This window comes from Arvicanthis niloticus, chromosome 9 (genome assembly GCF_011762505.2).
Source record: "Arvicanthis niloticus isolate mArvNil1 chromosome 9, mArvNil1.pat.X, whole genome shotgun sequence".
NCBI classification, from domain to species: domain Eukaryota; kingdom Metazoa; phylum Chordata; class Mammalia; order Rodentia; family Muridae; genus Arvicanthis; species Arvicanthis niloticus.
The window spans coordinates 77,345,256-77,366,900 of record NC_047666.1 but is presented as its reverse complement, the minus strand read 5'-3'; the positions used below and the strand labels follow the sequence as shown (position 1 = coordinate 77,366,900).

At 44.5% G+C, this 21,645-nt stretch overlaps 1 long non-coding RNA gene across 2 annotated transcripts in view; it reads right to left on the bottom strand.

Moving 5' to 3' along the window:
- The window catches only part of LOC143443586 (uncharacterized), a 72,313-nt gene extending 54,570 nt beyond the window's left edge, over positions 1–17,743 (bottom strand). For both annotated transcript variants that reach the window (XR_013112711.1, XR_013112712.1), the window contains exons 1-2: positions 17,149–17,743; positions 13,469–13,571 (exon numbers count right to left, since the gene is read on the bottom strand). This is a non-coding gene — a long non-coding RNA (uncharacterized LOC143443586). The remainder of the gene's footprint in view (positions 1–13,468; positions 13,572–17,148) is intronic.
- Positions 17,744–21,645: the final 3,902 nt, after the last annotated feature.

The window sequence follows — 21,645 nt, the reverse complement described above, 5'->3', positions numbered from 1 at the left end:
TACAAAATTAACATGTGACCCAGAGCTCCTGGCGCTTCCTGCGTCTCAGATGGAAACTATTTTTGCAAGGGAGATATTTTTTTCAGGCTGGCTGAGCCTCAGCTGGATGGCAATCTTTTACTCGCATCATCTACTGGACCAATTTTTAAAATGCTCGTTTTGATAGTGGGAGCCAAGGGCGGCTATAGATTAGACAGCCCTCGGATCTGATTTCACTGTGAAATTTCACTGCAAAATGTACTCAGGGATCCACTGGCAGAAAGACATTAAGCAGTCTCGGCTTAAAGACTCCGCAGGGGTGAAGGGGAGAATGAGGAGAGAAGAAGATGAAGGTAGAAGAGAAAAGAAAAAGATAGGCTTGGGTGTCCCCGTCTCTGTAGTGAATGAACCTGGCACCATACTCAAGGGTGGAACAGAAACTCACAACACCTGTAAAGGGGACCAGCCTGGCACCCCTGCACAACACTGTACAACATAATTCATGTGGTGTTCTTACTGTTCTCCTTAGGGGAACAACAAGTGTTTGCAAAAGTGAACTGGTTCCAAATGAAACAAAAACCATCACCTAACGATTCGGTACTATGGTCATGAAGTCGGACATATTATCAAAGGCAAACCTAAGCCCTTCGTCCCAACACCAACCCCACTCAGGCTGCTCTTGCCAGGGCTGCATCAGTGAACATCATGCTCTTAAGAGACTAAGCTGGACAAGAGCAGTCTGCCTCTCTGACACAACGCCACAGACACCCACCTCGCTGACACACCCGCCTTGATTACGCGATGCCATCCACACCTGCTGCTTACAGGAGGACAGAGAAATGGGGGAAACCAGAGCTGAGGAAATCCAAAGCAGAAACAAAGGTTTCATTTCTATCAGAGCCAAGGTAAAATGAATTTTGAGAGCTCAATGGGTAAGAGCATTACCAAAAGCATGAAGGCCCAAGTTTGAATCCTGGGACCCACATAAAAAGCCTGAGATGAACCCGTTATCCCAGCACCATGGGGCTTGCTAGCCCTAAGTTCAGTGAGGAATATGGCAGAGACTTACAGAGTGGGACTGATGCTGGCCTCTAGCTTCCATGAATGTCTGTATACACACACACACACACACATACACACACACACACACATACATATACACATGCACATACACACACATACACACATGCACATACACACATACACACATGCACATACACACATACACACATGTACATACATGCACTCACACACACATACATGCACATACACACATGCACACACACATACATATACACATACACTCACAGACACACATGCACATACACACATACACAAACACATATACACATGTATGCACACACATGCACATACATACATACATACACATATATACACACACACATGCACACATGCATATACAAACACACTTACATGCACATACTCACATGCACATGCATACACTATTAAGGGTCTCATAGCCCACACCCACAGTGACACAACCTATGCCAAAAAGGCCACACCTCCAAACAGTGCCACTCCCTGGGCCAAGCATATTCAAACCATGACAAAGATTTTATCTGACTCTTGTAACTTTTGTGCCTTATTTTGTTTGAGGCAGGGTCTCACTGTGCACACCAGGCTGACCTGTAATTCACTTATGTAAACTCATGATCTTTGGTATGTTTTCTGATTGCTGGTATTATACACACTCCATTTCCTCAGACACCCCATCTCCTAATTACTGACAAAACAAAAAGACACTTGAGTATATGACTGAGTGCTGGATTTGAGGCTGGGAAGGGATGAAAGGTCTTCTTCCTTCCTGCCTTCTTCAAAGCAGGTAACTCAGTTCCTCACCTGATTTTCTTAGCTATTGATAATTCAGCTGATTTACTTTGGGGAGAGCTCTCTAGAGGAAGATGGCTGCCATCTTTGCAGGAAGTCAGATTTGTCAGCAGAAAGTGGGTCAGAAGCCACAGATACAGCTCTGTGGCACTGTCTCTCACAGCCTGAAGAATGGTCTCCAGAGCCTACAGTGATTCTTTTAATTTTATGTGTATGCATGCTTTGTCTGACTGTGAGTCTGTGCACCATGTGCATGTAGTGCCTAAGGAGTCTAGAAAAAGGTGTAAGATTCCCCAGAACTGGAGTGACAGATGTGCTGTGAGCCTTCATGTGGGTTCTGGGATTCAAACACAGATCCTCTGGAAGAGCAGCCAGAGAGCCCTTAACCAGTAAGCCATCTCTCCAGCCCAAAGACAAAATTCTTGACTTCCACACAGAAAAGAATTTCAAAAACGTCAGTGCAAAGCTGAGCTGGAGTTTATCAAGCGCATATTTTAACACAGAGTTAAACATAGGAGTGAAAGTGGGGCGTCCTGGGAAAGAAAAGCCATGCCCATATGTAGCCATGGGCTTCTCAAAAGTGGTCTTGAGTGTCTTTACAATAGCTATGTATATAATATGGGTCTTAGGGTTTTATTGCTGTGAAGTGACACCATGTCTATGGCAACACTTATAAAGGACAACATTCAATGGGGCTGGCTTCAGTTCAGAGGTTTAGTCCATTATCATCACGGCGGAAAACATGGCGGCATGCAGGCAGACGTGGTGCAGGAGAAGGAGCTGAGAGTGCTGCATCTTGATCCACAGGCAGCGGAAAGAGAGTGGGTTCTACAGTGGGCATAGCTTGAGCATAGGAGACCTCAAAGCCCACCCTCTTAGTGACACTCCTTCCAACAAGGCCACAACCTACTCCAATAAAGACACATCTCCTAATAGTGCCAGTCCCTATGGGTCAAGCATTCAAACACATGAATCTACGAGGGCCATTCCTATTCAAACCACCAACAGTTGGATTCTAGAGTTAGAGCTCAAAGCATTACTAAGGACCTCTTTTGGTAAACATGCTTCTAGCATAGCTTCTGATGAAGAAACTCTGGGTCACATGTTCCTTAGAAAGGAACTAAGATGCATAAACAAAGTTCTGTCATGTTTGTGAGATTCCAGGAAGACTGTAGGAACACATTTAGAAATGGGGAAGATCATACTTGTGCCCTAAGCATGGTCCGTTGCTATTTCAACATCCAGAAGCACCTGTATAAAAAGATCAATACCTCTATGAAGATAATTTCACGGAAGGTTTGGTTAACCATGATGGAATTCTTTCTTTAATCATTTATCATTGTAGCATTTTTGGACAAAAGGTGTTTTACTAAACCCCTTTCTTCTCATCCCCCACCCACTTGTCCCCATATCCCCCTGGAATCCCTCTCCCTTCAGTTCCTGCCCACTCTCAAGAAATGGGTTTCCTCTTGCTCCCTCCTGCCCCGGCACCTCTTCCTACCCTCTTTTTGCCTCCTTTCTAGCTTTTTCCAGCTTTCCCTACATTTACATTGACACTTATACATATACACACATACATACACACATGCATACACACATACACACACACATACACACACATATACACACACATACATACACATACACACACAAACACATATACACACACATACACACACACATACACACACACATACACACACACATACACACACACATACACACATACATACACACATGCATATACACATGCATACACACATACACACACACACATATACACACACATACATACACATACACACACAAACACATATACACACATACACACACATACACACACATACACACACATACACACATAAACACACACATATACAAACACACACATACACACATACACACACATAAACACACACATACACAAACAAACACACACACATACACACACATGCATCATAGGCTAGGATCCACATAAGAGTGAGACTATGCACTTTTCACCTTCCTGAGTTTTAACTACGTTGTTTAATGTTATACTTTCCAGATCCATTCATTTTCCTGCATATTTCATCATTTCTTCTTTCTTCACAGCTGAATAAAATCTCGTCCTGTACACATAGCACCTCTCCATGACCCTTCAGCTGGTAGACATCTGGCTCATTCCATTTCCTGGCTGTTGTGACTAGAGCAGCAATGAGCATGGCTGTACAGGCATCTCCACAGTGTGGCAGTGTCCTTTGGACATATGCCCAGGAGTAGCCTAGCTGGGTCACACAGTAGGTCCAGTTCTGGTGTTCTGAGAAGCTTCCTCAGTGATTTCTTTAACAGCTGTACTGGTCCACGTTCCAACCAACAGTGAATAAAGGCTTCTCTTTCCCACCTTTCTCATCAGAAATCTCTCAGCCTATGAGACTCTAAATTAAGGGGGACCTTCCATGTCTCCTAAGTTTCTCTGCCTTTCTATCCTACCTCAGACTGGCATGAGGTAAGTGGAGGCACTGCAGAGACAGCTGTGGGCTTAGGCAGCCACAGAGGCGGCTGAGACCAACATGGCCAACCAAGATGGCTACTAACTGTCCTCTGCTTAATAATAGCATCTTCAACACCGTTAGCCATACAGAAGTGTTCCCATCATGCATCTGGTACCATTTGATATCACAAAACCCCACAGAAGAGAACAAACCCCTGTTCTAGAAAATTCTGACCTGCTCCTAGCACCCCCATCCTTCCCCTGGTTTCAGCTCACGAGCATTCCTCCCCTCCGCTGCAACAGCTGAATCCACACTTATGATCTTTACTAAACCCCTCCCCACCCCCAATCCTTACATGGTCTCTGAGTCCTTCCCTGCTGGTGACGAGAGCCTAGAGACACCAGGCTGAAGTATCAGTCAACTCCCCACCTCTCTTTGAGTCCCCGTCTCTCAGGAGCCAGGTAACAGCTTCATGCTGCTTCCCCCGAGCACTAGATTTAGAGACAGAAACACAACACCACCACTTGATAATTATCCACCATTCACCAGTTCTAGAAAGCATACAAAACTCTTTGCTTCCAGACCGTGATCTAACCAGCCCTTACTAGCCTCTAAGTTCAGAGAAACCATCTGAACCTTTGCACTAATCCTGACCTAGGAACAAACTCTCATGTGCATGTCTGAAACAACACAGTTTTCAACAGACTTAGGGAGCCGTGCCACAGCACATAGAAACACACATGAAAAGTGTTGTGGGTTGCTCTGGTGCTGTGTTGTATTCTGATGTTAATTCTGCTTCCTCCAGAGGGGCTTCCCTGACAAGGAGTGTATCACATACTCAAGTGATTCCGTGTGAACCTTCTCCTCATTTTAGCTGCTCAAGTAAAGGCTAGAGCCTGTGATTGGGCAGTGGCCGGAGGTTTTAGAGAGGGGAAGAGAGGGAGGGAGGAAAAGAGGCAGAGGAGGAGACAGAGGAGAGGGAAGAAGACAGAGGAAGAGGAGGTGGAAGAAAGAACAGAACCACGTGGCCTGAAGAAGCCACATGTAACAAGGGATCTCATAGCTGGGGAATAGAGTCGTGCATTGGTAAATCTGCCCAGCCTAGGTGTGCAGCTTATAAATATTGAAACTGAGTTGTGTGGTTTTTGCCCCAGCTTATTAGGGTTAGAGATTTACTGCAATGGAGAAGCAATGTCCCATTACCATAGAATACCATAAGCGCCACTTCCAAAAGACCCCTGTAGGAAGGCCAGGACTGAGTTCCAAACTGGAAGTAGGCCTTGCTGTCTCTGGAACCTTTCAGTTGGCTTCTGGTCCCCTCCCTTGGGTGTCAGAAAAAATTTAAGGGGTTGCTTGTTTATATGCATGTAACAGATTTGGACTTTAATATACTCCCACCAACAGTGAGCAAGCCCAGACCTACCAGAACCCCCTGCTGCTCTAAGTTGCTCTCACTTTCCTGCCACATGCACTTAAGTGTCACACTAATCCAGTAGTCATCAAAAGCTGACCATCAGGAATGTTTAATAAGGGCATGCAGAAGGATGCTTAAGGCGCGTCTCTTGAAGCCCCCTATGGATGGAGCTGGGACCTCCCAGGACGTGAGCCTCACAGCAGACTAAGAAAAAGATTTAGATGAACCGCCTGTCCTGAGTTGTTTATGCTTCCTGAAACAGTGGACTGCTTCTAAGAAAATAGAGACAAGAACTTCTGGATATCAGCAAATGCTGAAGTTGGGAAGGTTTGAGCAATGATCTGAACCACATTAGAACAAACAGCATAGCCAGGCTGGCCGTTATTTCTGCTTCCTACTGCATTTGAATAGGAGTTATTTCTGTATACGCAGAAGGGTCTGATCTTAAAAATCAGAATGCTAGGACTCTTTGCATAATCAAAATCATCAGTTACTATAGTATTTTTAAAATTCCCTTAGAACTAACTCTACGCATGGGACCCCAAAGGCATTTTGAAAGGAGTATGAAGAACCTGTTCTTGTCCACTCAACAGAGAACCTGGCCTTTAATGAAACAGGACATGGGTTTCTACCCTTCTATGGACAACTAACAGCCAGAGAATCAACAGGTACTACAGTAATTATTATTTTCCTTTAACAAAAAAAAATCAAGGGGAAAAAAAGCATTCATTCTTAAACCTCAGGGAAAAAAGAAAAATTCTTACTATCAAAAGTGTAAGTTCACCCAAAGGTAAAATCAGTTAATTGCCAGTCTCTCTAGGAGATGGAAAGATTAAATGCATACATAACTGGCCTGCTTACAACAATGTTTATAAAACATTTAATGCAGAGTTTCCTTGCCAATTAAGAGTGTAGGATTTACCCTTCGGTTTTAATATCTTCGCCTGACTCTCATATACTAGCGATATGAGCCAAAGGGATTAAGGAGACCATTGGCTACATATCTTTGCAAAACTATCTCACTGGAAATTATCTTGAGGGTAAGAGGAAACGGTATTAGGGCTTGAATGGGGAATTGGCTGGATTTCCTCTGCATGTAATCAGTCCAAGTTGGAACGTGTTTGTATTTGTAATGCCAAAGCCTGATTATCTGGCCATCACAGAGGTTCTGTGAGCTACCTAATACCCTTTTCTAAAGCACTCTCTATTCTAACCAGAGGGGGTTCAGGCAGACTGCTGGGTCACAGGGAAACAGATGCTAAAGGGTTAGTTGTCAGTAGACCCTCAAAGAAATGGGACAATTTGGGGAGACTTCTCTCTGTTAGGTTTGAGAGCAATGGAGACACTGCCTCATTTCCAAGGAGCTTCATGCATGAACATGAACAAAGCACATATACCATTGACAAGAACAAATGGCCTGGACTCCACACAGGAAAAGTGTACAGAAAGGGGATACCTAGTTCAATATTTAAAATATTTAGCACACAAGATGAAATCACAGAATAAAGTGTCGCCATGATCAGCCTTTCAAAGTGCCTCTTACACTTACAGTTACAGTTACACTTACACTTACAGTTGCTTCTCTGGGATCACAGCACACCAGAATCTGAGGACCTTGAATTTGCACGACCAAAATGTCGGCTGGTTTTGCAGCCCGTCCGTTAAGGGCAGTCAGGACACTGAACAAGGATGGGGGGCAGGAACTGAGACATACAGTAGAGAATCCAGTGTACGCCTTTTAAACCAAATAGGTCTTTCTTGCCAGATTTAAGAGTTGACTCTCATTGAGTTTGTTTGTGGTAAGTTTGTTTGTGTATGTATGTGCCTTTGAAGATGAACACATATATGTCATTTCATGTGTGCATCTTCAAAGGCACATACATACACATGTACCCCTTACCACAAACAAACTCAATGGTCCATGTTTGTCTTAGGGTTTTACTGCTGTGAACAGACACCATGATCAAGGCAACTCTTATAAAGGACAACATTTAATTGGGGCTGGCTTACAGGTTCAGAAGTTCAGTCCATTATCATCAAGGCAGGAGCATGGCAGCATCCAGGCAGGTCTGGTTCAGGAGGAACTGAGAGTTCTACAGCTTCATCTGAAGGCTGCTGGCAGAATACTGGCTTCCAGGCAGCTAGGATGAGGGTTTTAAAGTCCACACCCACAGTGACACACCTACTCCAACAAGACCACACCTCCAAACAGTGCCACTCCCTGAGCCCAGCATATACAAACCATCACAGTGTTAGAATGCGGATGAGTCTAGCCTGAGCTATCTGATGGGCCTTCCTTAATCTTTCTTCACCTTATTTTTTGAGACAGAGTCTCTTCCTAAAGGCAAAGCTTAGCCAATTCAGCCAGCCTTGCCAGCCAGTGAGCTCCAGGGATTCCCCTGCCTCTGCTTCCCGGTGCACCTGTCTTTTCACCTGAGGGCTAGGGATCCAAACTCAGACCCCTGAGCAACAAGGACTTTGCCGAGAGCTCAGCCTCTGTGAACTTACACTTGATCCCGACCCTGCGGGAACGCTGACCACCGTCAATCCTTTGGCTCATGCCGCTGCTTCAGAAGCAGGACTAAGTCTCCTATGTCCCACTTCTTTGTTCTACTCCTACAACTAGAGCCTTTTGCAACCACGCCCTTCAAGGCAAACTAGAAACGTTACCGGAAGTAGCTAATCCGTACCGTCAGAAATCTGAAGAAAAAGTTCAAAAAATGAACTCTGGGGAAACTAGATTAAAAGCACATAATTTCTTCTTTTATTTTGTATTAGATGTATTTAGTCTATTTTATGTATGCGTTTCTCATGTGTGCACCCATGTGTGTGGTTTATGTGTGTGCCACATGCATATCTGGTATCCTACAGATGTCAGAAGATGGTGTTGGATCCCCTGAAACTGGAGTTATGAATGACGTGTGACCTATCATATAGGTGCTGGAAGTCCAGCCCGGGTCCTCTGCAAAAGCAACAAGCATTCTTAATCACTGAGCCATCTTGCCAGTCCATGTTCCTTTTTAAAAAAAAAAATGTGCATGTAGGCTAGAGAGATGGCTCAGTGGTTAAGAGCACTTGACTGCTCTTCCAGAGGTTGTGAGTTCAATTCCCAGGAACCACATGGTGGCTCACAACTATCAGTAATGGGATCTGATGCCCTCTTCTGGTGTGTCTAAAGACAGCTGCAGTGTACTCATATACATAAAATCAATAAACTTTTAAAAAATATGCATGCGTGATTACATGAGCTCATGTACCGCACATACATGGAAGAGCGGGACCGGAAGAGGGCACAGATCCCCTGCAATTGGAGTTACAGACAGTTGTGAGCTACCAGGTCAGTGCTCTTCACGCCTGACCCACCCCTTCCATCTCCGCTCACATTATTTCAGTAAAGATCATGGAACCCTGTGTCAGGTGCAGTGGTGCAAGTCTTTCATCCTGGCACTTAGGAGGACGGCGGAGGACAGGGAGTTCGGAGTCAACCTTGCCTACTGGCTTATTGAGGATGAGTCTAGCCTGAGCAATCTGACGGGCAGCTTTGAAATGAGGAGGAGGAGCAGACAAGGAGGAGGGGAAGGAGAAGGAGCAGAACACAACAGCAGTCATAGCAGCCATCCCAAAGTAAAAGAGATCAAGCGTCCATCAGACAGGATGGGCCTCCTCCCCATGCAGTAAGCCTTCCGTGGGCAAGAAATCAACTTGCTTAATGGTGTTTTACTCCACGCTTAGTTCCTTAATAAAAATTCACCAGTGTCTGCATGAGTCTTACTAAAATATATAAATTTATATATACAAGGTCAAACATTCTGAATAGTTGGGCTGCAGTAGAGTTCTGATTGAGAGTCCTTCGCCCCTCAGCTTCATCCAACTCCAGAGAAACCCTGCAGGGTGAAAACGGCTCTGGGTTCAGCATTATGGAATCAGCACGGTGAAGCCAACAGTCCTGAACATGGAAGGGCTGCCAGATGGTTGTCTCCCTAGACGAAGGTCTGTTCTGAGCTGACTGGTTGGGTCTACTTACACAGGAAACCGGTTTAGACGTCTCACTATTTTTTTGACTATCATGATTACCAATTATCTTTGAAACATTTGAAAGAGAACCATTTGAGTTGAGAGTACAGAAATGTGAATATACCCAAATATTCCATGAGAAAGTCCTTGGATCAGAAACTACTACTCAGAAAGTCTCGGCCCAGTTCAATTCCACAACTGTAAACTGTCTCAAAAATAAATTAAAAAAAAAAAAGTCATGCCAAAGTCCACAAGCAATAAGTAGACAGGGAAACTAACAAGGCCAAAACTGTATCAACAAGTACCTAATAGTCCTTACACTGAATACTATGTAACGGGTGTGTGAAATTAAAAATATAGCATGGGCTGAAGAGATGGCTCAGCCATTAAGAGCACTGACACCTCTTCCACAGGTCCTGAGTTCAATTCCCAACAACCACCTAGTGGCTCACAACCATCTGTAATGGGATCCAATGCCCCCTTCTGGTGTGTCTGAAGAGAGTGACAGTGTACTCACATATACAAAATAAATAAATCTAAAAAAAAAAAAAAAAAAAAAAAAAAAAAAAAAAAAAAAGAATATAACAGGCCAGATGCAGAGGTGTGCACCATTAACCTTAGTACTGGGAGACAGAAGCAGGCTCTCTGATTTGAGGCCACCCAGGGCTACATAGTAAGACTGTCTTTAAAAAAAAGGGGGGGGGCAATTTAAAATAAAGCAGGGCTGGGGAGATAGCTCATAGTTAGGAGAGCCGACTAGACTTACGGAGGATTCTAGTTTGGTTTACAGTGCCCACACTGAGCAGTGCACAACTGCCTACAATTCCAGTTCCAGGGAATCAAAGCCTCTGGCCTCTGTGAATAGTTCTAACATGTGCGCATACCTCCACACAGACAGACAGACAGACAGACATGCACATAGGTAAAAACAAAAAAATTAATTTTAAAATAAAGTTTAAAAATAAAACAAAAAATACATTTATTAAGGATCAAATTTTAAGTTCTATCAGAAAATAATAAAAAATGTTAAACTAAAAAATTATTTTCTTGAAAGTATTTTGATATGCATAAGCCTGTTTACCAGCTATATTACGGGAGAAATAGGATAGATAGATAGATAGATAGATAGATAGATAGATAGATAGATGTGACAACATATAACAAATATTACATTACTGGGGAAATAGGACACACACATATATGTGTACATATATATGCATGTATGTATACATATATATGACAATACATAACATATATGACAAAATCTTTACGTTACATATTTTAGATAACTGTATAATTATATTAGTTATATATAATATATAATAAGGTAATAATAACATATAACCTTAAAGTTTGTCTTTGTTTTGGAGGAGACAGCATCTCATGAAACCCAGGTTACTCCTGTAAAGGTGTCAGGCAGGGCTGGACCCAAGGATGCAGGCAGCACTGTCCCTGAGCACTCTCTGTCCAGACCCTCAGTTCTTTAAGGCTCAAGCTCAAGCCATATGCAGGTCCCAGACCTGCAGGATATCGTTCATGCCTCGCTGGGGTCCACTGGAGCTGCACCTGCAAGGGCAAGGAGCCCAGAGCTGATGTGTGGAGGTCTCCACCTCTTTTCAAGGCCCAATCCCAGTCGTCTGGACTCTGGCTCTGGATGGATCAGCCCCACAGCCCTGCCCTAGCTCAGGCAACCACCATGGGGCTGGGATATGAACGGTGAGGCTACTAACATAGGGACATGTACCAACGTCTCTTGTGACTTCTGAAGAAATCACACAAACTGGGTGCTGTTTTCACTCCTGTACACCAGAGAGGTTGGTTGGAGCAGTAATAGAGGCAGTGGAGCCTGGAGATGTCTCATGTGTGCCACTGAACCACTGGGTCCTTCAGTATAATAATTTTTGACATGTCTTAATGTGGAATGCAATAGAACCTGTGCCTTCAACAAACAAATTAAGTTCAAGACTACACTAGAAGAATTTAAGAACAACTTAAAATCAGAAAGTTTAAGGTCAGCCTCTGCTATGTAGTGAATTTAAGGCTAGCCTGGGCTACATAAGACCCCGTCTTAACAACAAAAGTAGCAAAGGAACTCCTAAAGGCTGAGCTATTATCTTCCATGGACTCACTTAATTCCGTAAGGACAGGCAGAAATGCCATCTTTTTAATTTTTTATGTATTTATTGATTGGGGTTGGGAAAGTGCAGATGTGGAGATCAGAGGACAGCTTATGGAGGAAGTCCATTCTTTTCTTCGACCATGGAGAAGATCCCAGGGAGTGAATTCAGGTTGGCAAGTGCCTTAAGCCACCGAGCTATCTCACCAGCCTGGGATGTTTGTCCTAATCATCATACAGAGAATGTTTAATATTTAAATTTCTCCCTAGTCATCTGTGACACTTGGAGTCAGCTGCCCCAAAGCATGAAAAGTGTGACTGACAGTTTTTAAAAAAAAATTGTTTTTTTCCCATCGGCCTGTCCCACTAACTTTTGATTGCCTCTCTGGATTGACCTGTAGGTTTAATGGCCAAAGGATGAGTTAGAAATGTCTGTGCTGACGGGAGGTTGTGCGGCTGGTGATCCAGTTTAACCAGCAGTTAAAATCACCGGGTAGTGAAGCCCGAGCCTCCAATACTCCTAAAGGGTGGATGCAATTTCTGAGCCACTCACTCAAGTCCAAGGGCACACCACTGAAAACGCTGAGATTTCTTAATCTCAAGACCAAATGCTAAATAAGTAAACAAGCAGAAGCCAGTTGCTTCTCAGACACTTTTTTTTTTTTTTTTTTTAATATAGAATAAAGTTTATTTAGGGCACGGGGAGGGGAGTTGAGAGAAAGGCAGAGAGAAAGGAAAAGAGAGAAAAGGAGGCCAATCATGAGCACGTGGAGAGAGGGAGGGGAGGGGGAGGGGGAGGGGGAGGGAAGGAGAAAGGGCGAGAAGACAGACCAAGAGTAAGAAAGCAAGACACTCTTTTATAAAAATTAAAAAAAAAAAAAGTGCTGGTTAGATAACTCAGCTGTTAAAAGCACTGACTGCTCTTTCTGAGGTCATGAGTTCAAATCCCAGCAATCACATGGTAGCTCACAACCATCCGTAATGAGATCTGACGCCCTCTTATGGGTGTCTCAAGACGGCTACAATGGAGTGGGTGGGGCTGGAGTGAGCAAGACTGGAGCAAGAGGGAGAAAGGAAGGGGAAGGAAAAAAAAAAAAAGCTATCATGGTGGTTCTCAACCTGTGGGTCGTGACCTCTTTGGAGGTCATATATAGGATATCCTATATATAGATATTTACAATATGACTCATAACAGTAACAAAATTACAGTTATGAAGTAGCAACAAGGGCTGGGGGTCACCACGACATGAGGAAGCATATTAAAGGGTCGCAGCACTAGGAAGGCTGAGGACCACTAATCTAGTTGGATCATTGAAATAACTGGAGAAACACAGTGCCTGAAGAAACAGAACTGTAAATAAATGTGGTCCTAAGAAGAGAGTATACTGATGCAGGGAGTCCGAAGTAAAATTTCAACTAGAGTGATGATGACTGTTCTCCTTGCTGTGAACAGATACCTGACAAGCCTCGCGGGGAAAGGCTTTGTTCAGCCTTACCTTTTGAGGAGGGTTACACTCCATCATGGTGGAAAAGGCGTGGCAAGCAGGAGCTTGTGCCTTATATGTTACTTTCATAGTCAAGAAGTAAAGAGCACACAGGAAGTAGGATATCAAACACAAAGCCCACCCCCAGTGACGGATTTCTTCCACCGAGGCTCCACCTCCTAAAGGCTCCACAACCTTCCTGGACAGTGCCACTCTCCGGAGACCACGTGTTCAAAGGCATGAACCTATGAGAGGGAGCATTTCACGTTCAAAGCGCAGTACCACAGAGCTGACAAACACACCCCAGACAGTGGAGAGATTTCCTCAGAGAAGAAAATCTCTTCCGATTGTCAATGGTAAGGACTACGTGCCACCTCAGCAATCAACACTGTAACAAAGAAGTCTCTGGGAGATGTGAGATGGTCTTCAGAATCGACGCAACTGACACAGATTAGGCACTTGATAAAGCAGACCGACTGCGGTGAAAAAAAAAAAAAGTAGTCCAAAGATTCAGACTCCTCTAGAAGCTTAATTTGCAAGTTTTGGTCTGGAAGACTAGAGACAGGCAAGATGTTCCAGAGTAGAACATTAATGAAGAGTACAGGCCCCAGCACTGGTGGCCACTGGCAAAGCCAACCCTAGACGCTAGCTTACACTGCTTTGAACGACCGATAGTATGGTCACATATGCACCTAAAATTTAAAACATTTAAATGGTATTAAGATAGCCCAGATGTAAGAAACACAGTATGGAACTGCTTTAAAATTTATTTTCAGAGCTGCAGAGGCAGCTCACATGGCTGTCCTTTCTCTAGCATGCATTAAGCCCCAGGTTTGATCCCCAGCACAAACCCGGTATAGGGGTGTGCTTCTGCAATCCCAAAACCTTAGATGTGGAGGCAGGAGGATCGAGAGTTCCAGGTCATCCTCAGTTACATAGGGAGTTTGCGGCAAGCCAGGCTACATGAGACTCTGCCTCAAAAGCAAAAATACAATTTTCACATGTTTAGTTTCTTAAATGAACCTTTAAAAACTGCAGATCAATAAACTCTATGCCTTCTGGGCCTCATTATCAGTAAATGAAGCAGAGAACAATATGATAACCTGTTCTCAATATGTTTAGTATGAGTGGGACTGACATCATGAAGGGATTTGTGGGTTTTTTTACTCTTTCAAAGCAAGCTTCCATCCCATCTGCAAAACCAGTCCCAAATGTATCTGGTCCCATGTGGGTTACTAATAACTTTCATTGTTATTTATTTATTTACTTATTTTGTTCTATTTTATTATTTGTGAGTGTGTATGAGAGAGAAAGAGAGGGAAGGAGGGAGGGAGGGAGGGAGGGAGGGAGGGAGGGAGGGAGGGAGAGAGTGAGGGAGGGAGGGAGGGAGTGAGAGAAAGAAAGGGTAAGACAGACAGAGGCAGAAAGCCAGGACATGTGCTGTAGTGGGTGTATAAACGTCAGAGAACAACTTTCAGAAATCAGCTCTCTCTCTCTCTCTCTCTCTCTCTCTCTCTCTCTCTCTCTCTCTCTCTCTCTCTCTCTCTCTCTCATTTGCCTTTTGACTCAGGGTCTCACTTGTCCCACCAGTTCTTTGCACATCAGTCTAGCAGGCTTGCAAGCTTCCAGGTACCTGTCTCTCCTCCCAACACATGCAATAGGGACGCTAAAATCACAGATATGTACCAGGGTATCCAGTTCTCTATGTAGGTTCCATGGGTCAAACTGAGGTCATCAGGCTTGTGCATCAAGTACTGCTACCCACAGAGTATCAGCCCTAGCTCTCTCTGCGTGGTAACCCCTTACTGTCTTCCTCCATCGGATCTGGCACTACCACTCAAATCATTGCAAGACCACAGTACACGAGAAAAGATGGAGCTGCAGACCAGTGGTCCTAAGAGGGGCAGCGAGATGAGAGTGAAACTCCTCATTGGGAAAATAGCGAGAATTTTTTTACTCAGAAACAAACTCCAGCCGGAAAGAGCAGCAAGTATTCTTAACCACTGAACCACTTCTCTAGCAAAATCCCTTTTTTCCTTAATTTTAAAATTATATGTGTAAGTGTGTGTGTGCGTGTGTGTGTGTGTGTGTGTGTGTGTGTGTGTGTGTATTTGGATGTACATGCATACATGTGTGATAGTCACAGGACAGTTTTCAGAAGCAAGTTCTCTCCTGGGTCCCAGGATCAAACTCAGGTTGTCATGCTTGGTGATTTACACAGGGAGCACCTCAGCAGCAGCAGGGAGCATCTCAGCAGCAGCAGGGAGCACCTCAGCAGCAGGGAGCACCTCAGCAGCCCCTTATTTACATCAGTTACTGAAATCCCCACCCTAGACCATTCAGTCCTCCCACCAGAGTCTCCTTAACACACACACACACACCTGCTCTATCCCCATGACATCTTACCTCAGTCACATCTCCCTATTGAACAGATAGATAGTTGTCATTCTAGACATGGTTTCTCTGCATTAATTAATACAGACTTCAAATTTTAAGTAGATCAAACCAGGTATAGTGACCTCTGCCTGTAATCCCTGCATTCAGGACTGAGACAGGAGAAGCATGGTAAATTCTAAGCCAGCCTGGGCTACATGGTGAGGCCCTGACTCAGATAGGAAGAGCACAGTAAATTCAAGGGCAGCCTGGGCTATGTGGTGAGGCCCTGACTCAAACAGCAGCAACCAAAAATAAGATAAATTTAAGTAACTTAGACTTGAGAGTGAATTAATAATAGAAAATCCTTAAATGGCAAATAGTTTTCACTGTTTTATGTATTCTGTTCTATTTATTATTTGTGTGTATGAGAGACAGAGACAGACAGACAGACAGACAGACAGACAGACAGACAGACAGAATGCATGCATTCCACAGTGCCAGAGAACAAGCTCCAGGATTCAGGTCTCTCTATTTTGTTAATTTTAGACGAACTCATTTTAATATTTTTTGAGATTTTGAGAGAGTGGAGGATATTGCACATGTGCTTGCACTTGGAGTCCAGAACACAGTGCAGGATCCCCTAAAGCTGTAGTTACAGGCACCTGCCTGTAGCAGGAACAGCGGGCCATCTCTATGTAAACGCAGGGGGCCACGCAGCCGCAAAAGCATCTCCTGCAGGAGGACCTAATTGAGGACCACCTGAGAGACCAAGGGTTGCTGGCACAGACAATGCCAGCCAATCAGGAATTGCTGCTTAGAAGAGATGCTTTCTTGGAACCAATGGGTCACACATGGAAAGTATTAAAGGAGCCCGCAGCAGTGTTCAGATGAGTTTGTGGTGCACTTCTCACCTGCTCTCAGATCTGGATCTGTCGTTGACTCCCGCACCATGTCACCTCCAACCCCCAAGGGCAGGTAGGGTGGGGCAGTGAGTAGTCCAGGGCACAGGCAACACCTGTGAGCTACCAAGCATGGGTGGTAGAAATCAAACTCAAATCCTCGAAGGACAGGGAATGGTCTTAACCCTGAGCTACCTCCCCAGCCCAAGACTAATTTCCTTGATGTTCACAATGCCAAGTGTCAAGTTGGACATTGTTGTGGTTTTATTGTTACCCAATATCTAACCTTTTGAAAGAAGTTGCTACCCAGGACAGCTTTTGACCCATCCATGGTTCTCCATGGCTGATAGCCTTCTTCGTCTAATCCCCTTCCTGTCTTTCTCTCCTCCCCTTCCTCTTTTTCTCCCTTCCCCTTCCTCACTTCTCCCAGCTCCACTTCCTCTTCTACTGCCTAATCTCTGAGCTCCACTTCGAATACAATGTAGCAGAGTAAGTATCCCGCTACACATCTGTGTATTTGTTCACACCTGCTTGCCATGGTACATACGTGAATGTCAGAAGATGACATGGACAGTCTGCTTTTTCCTTTTACCATGATGGTCCCAGGAATCAAACTCAGGTCATCACGCTTAGTAGCAAGTTCCTTTACCTGCTGGGGCATCTTGTTTTTCGTTTTTAAAGATTATTTTGTACATATGCCTGGTGCCCATGGGATCAGAAGAAGACATCTGATTCCCTGGAACTGGAGTTACAAGTGTGACTGGGAGTCATCATGTAGGTGCTGGGAACCAAGCCAGGGTCCTCCCCGCAAAAGATAAGAGAAAAAAAGCCCTACATCCCGAGTCTAGAATTGAGATTTCAGACCTATACTCTATAAAACCTCTGTCCTAAGGCTGTGTCTCCAAAATAGGAAAACCAAAATTGAAAGATGCTCGTAGAATTTGCTGGTTGAATAGCAGAAGCCAGAGTCTCATACCGGACCAACGAGTCGTTGCAACTAACGTTTGCAAGCAAAGAAGAATATGAAGGGTATATTATATCCTGTGTCACTGTGGAACACACTGTGACACACTACAGCATCTATGGAGAGACTTTTATTTTTTTTTCTCTGATGAGAGGAAAGTTGCAAGGGTGGAGGGTAGGTATGAGGGGACCGGGAGACCAGTGGGATTGGGGTGCACCCCCTCCCTGCTTGTCTCTGTCTCTATCTCTATCTTGTCTCTATGTGTCTCTCTGGTGTGTGTGTCTGTCTGTCTGTCTTTCTTACAACACACACACACACACACACACACACACACACACACACACACACTTTTCTTTTGAAACACTGTCTCTCTGTCACTGAGGCCATCTTCAAACTCCCGATCTCCCTGCCTCAGTCTCCCAACTGCTAGGCTCACAGGATGAGCCCCACCTTCACCCACCACTAAATACTCTTTTAACAGCCCTTTTCCGACTTTACCCAGTTCTTTGGGGCTGTTTTCAATCCCTTCCAGTTAACTTTCCCACTTGATGAAGAGGAGATTTGAGTAGAAAATGGGCCGAACAAAACCTTTCACATAGAAACAGATGAGAAAATCGGTCCAAAGAATGTAAGAGCATGGCCCCCAGGACTCTTACTCAGCCATCTGCCAACATTACTCACTGGAAGCCAGCAGGCTCGCTTCCCCTTTGCCGCCCTTGGTCGGCACACAGGTTTTCTGCAGGCTGCCTTCCTTGGCCCCTAGTGGGAGGTACCTGGAGGTAACTCTTGGCATTCATCTTGCTTCCTGAGCTCCCCTCACTGGTCCATCTGCTCTCAGAGTCTGAGTTGCCCACACTTTGGGCAAAAAGCTTTGGCTTTTTCTGATTTTTAGTGAAGTAGTTAAGTATTTCGGGCAAACAAAAAGATGTCGTCATCCACGCAGCCTCGGAAATGCGAGCCTGTAAACTCGGCACCATCTGTCGTTTACTCCCCCTCAAATTCCCTATGTACTACCCTGAACCTGGCGGCCAGGGACTGGGTACTTCCAGTCTGAGTCTAAGAACAGTACACATCACCACGTGCCTTTAAACTTCATATGAATGATGCCACATTCTGTAATAACTCTCTTCCCCGCTACTGACACAGGTTGACAAATGGGCGGGGGGGGGGGTTAGGGGGCGCATGGCTGTTACCATGGCAACCGGGCCTTCTTCATTCCACCTCCTTCACCCTCAGAGGTAATGCTGTCCCCTGACTTGCCTAGTTACTGCCTTCATGTACCCATGCGCCACTGTTTCAGAGTTGCTGGGTCTCTGCAGATCTGGGACCTCTAAGCTTTTACATATAACGATTTGTATACATACACGGTTTTGGCTTGCTTTCCCCATTTAGTGTCTTTAAAATCTTTCTACAGTGGTAAAAGCAACAGCATTGGCTCAGTGTGCTGTATTACAGTAAAAACACAGCTCTGCTTTTCTGTTGGAACAATTTAATTTCATTGCTTATATTTATTCTCCATCTATCTATCTATCTACCTTTCTGAGATAAAAACCTTACCTTGTAGTCCAGGCTGGCCGTTTTCTCCCCTTACAAGTAAGGCTGTTACAAATGCATTTGGCCATTGGTCTCTAACCACAAGACCTACTACTTAATCATTATTTTGTTCTGTAACTCTGTTCCTGAGAGAGCAGCCTTTGTGTGTTCTCAAGTTAAATTTCAACCCAACCCCTCCAAGAATTTCACTCTCTGCTCCTTTCACCCCAAGATGAACAGTTCAGGGATCACAGGAATTTTGTGTGGATGGGAGTTTCTGGTCCACTGCTGCACAACACTTTCGTGTGCATCCAATCTCTTGATTTTGGATTTTTCTTTTTATTTGGGTTTTGGATATTTTCCTTGGCAGGAGTCTCTCACAGGTTATAGCTCCCTCTTAGCCTTTTCTGTTCCTCTGGGGGGGGGGGGCGGGATCTTCCAGATGCCACCACATCATTCTTGCTGCTAAACTGGTTAAAGTGATGCCTTAGGCTGGCTCTCCTAGTCAACCAGGCTTGTCTGTCTGTCTGTCATCTGTCTGTTGGGACAAGGTCTCATTATGTAGCCTGGGCTACCCGTGAATTCAGTACTTCAGCAGGGGTCAGGCATGCGATACTGCCACCATGATCAACCCAAAGGGACTCCTCCATGTCTGTTTGTCTCCTTCACTTTCACCTACAAGGAAGGACAGAGAACATTACTGGTTGCACAGAGCACTGTGCACATAACACACATAAAACCTGCAGTTGCAGTGAAATTAGGTCTATCCTGAGAGTCTGACTTAGATAAATTCCTGGAATTACTAGGAAATCAGACGATAGAACAGATGAGGTAACCCAAGACCTTATGCCAATAGCAGCCAGGAGACACCTGTGGAGATATGTGTTTAAATTGTAACCAGTTAAAAATAAGCCATTCCTGCTGGGCGGTGGTGGCGCACACCTTTAATCCCAGCACTTGGGAGGCAGAGGCAGGTGGATCTCTGAGTTCGAGGCCAGCCTGGTCTACAGAGTGAGTTCCAGGACAGCCAGGGCTACACAGAGAAACCCTGTCTTGAAAAATAAATAAATAAATAAATAAATAAATAAATAAATAAAGCCATTCCTGATTTTTCTGTTCTCATGGCTGTGAGGTTTTGGGTGAAGTCACCAACAAAGCGCCCATCGCCTTGGAAAACTGAGGAACTTGGGGACTTACTGCTCAGAGCCTGGCAGAAGGACGCCAACTCCGTCAAGATCAAGAACAAAGATAACGAGGAGTTCAAGGTTCACTGCAGCAGGTGCCTACGCCCTGCTCATCACTGACAAGGAAAAGGCAGAGAAGAGGAAGCAGTCCCTGCCTGCTGGTTTGGCAGTCAAGGAGCTAAATGAGCCAGACCTCTGCATTTGACTATTAAAAGCCCAGAAAAGGAAAGAGGAAAAGAAGGAAGGGAAGGGAAGGGAAGGGAAGGGAAGGGAAGGGAAGGGAAGGGAAGGGAAGGGAAGGGAAAAGGAAAGGAAAGGAAAGGAAAGGAAAGGAAAGGAAAGGAAAGGAAAGGAAAGGAAAGGAAAGGAAAGGAAAAGAAAAGAGTTATTCTCCATTCCTGAGTTATCGAGGTAAGCCACATAATGGCCAAGTGATGACCAGATAATCTGAGTTCTATCCCCAAGACCCTCACAGAGAACCAACTTCAACAAGTTGTCTCCTGACTTCTTCGCACTATGGTAACTTCATGCTCACAAGTACATGTGTATACTAAATAAGTAAAATGGGGTTTGGAGGGTTTTGAGTTTGGTTTTGTTTTGGTTTGGTTTTGTTTTTGTTTTGTTTTGCATTTGAGACAAGTTCTCACTGTGTGCTCCTGGCTGTCCTAAAATTCACTACCTAGAACAGTGGCCTTGAACTCACACAAATCTGTGTGCCTCTGCCTCCCAAATGCTAACATTAAAAGCATGGGCCAAAAAAACTCAACCCCCCAATAACACAATTTTACTGTTCATAGCTATAATCCCAACACTTGGGACACGGAGGCAGGGGGACAAGAAGCACAAAGTCGTGGTTGACTACGTGGTATGTTTAAGATCAGCTTGGGACACAGAGAAAGAGCTTGTCTCCAACATAAAATTGAAAAACAAAAGAAAAAAAGAGCTTTGTGCCGTCCCTTTGTTAGGTCCAGCTTTGCACTTTTTTCTCCTCTTTCTCCACCGGTCGTGAACTGCAGCTGGATATTTTACAATAAATTCAGTAATATGGGAGGAGTCAGGAGGAGAAGGAAGAGGAGGAGCTAGGGGAGGAGAGACTAGGAGCCATGGAGGACCACGCATGTTTTGAGAGTAGTCCTGGGTAACAACTTATATCATAAAGTTAGATATTGAGAAACACCTCTAATTGTGTGGGCATCTTGTTATTTGAACATTACCAAATATATACAACTATTGGATAATCTTTAAACATTAGAGTCTCATTTCTACTGGGTACCACGTAGATGGCCCGGCTCAGCCAAGCATTGTGGAGACAGCATGGTAGATTGGCCGAGCCATCTCCCATGCTGGCTTCTCTCGTGGGTGC